The sequence below is a fragment of the Asparagus officinalis genome, chromosome 8 (assembly GCF_001876935.1).
Source record: "Asparagus officinalis chromosome 8, Aspof.V1, whole genome shotgun sequence".
Classification (NCBI taxonomy): Eukaryota; Viridiplantae; Streptophyta; class Magnoliopsida; order Asparagales; family Asparagaceae; genus Asparagus; species Asparagus officinalis.
This window is the reverse complement of record NC_033801.1, coordinates 123,290,368-123,290,584: the sequence shown is the minus strand read 5'-3', so window position 1 is coordinate 123,290,584 and position 217 is coordinate 123,290,368.

Here is a 217-nt window from a genome sequence, read left to right as displayed (position 1 = left end):
TGCGGGGATTTTTTTTTTTTTTTTTTTTTTTTTTTGGAAATTACAGATTTTGAGGAGATGGCTTTGTATTGAGAGGAAGAAATGAGGATGATGAGTTTTAATGCTTTGGTGGATCGTAGTCTTCTCGAGAATCCGCCATCGATGGAATTGTATTTATGCACCAAAAGGGCCTGTTAAACTTCATTGTGACAAACAAGTTCAGGCCAATGGGCCAGTA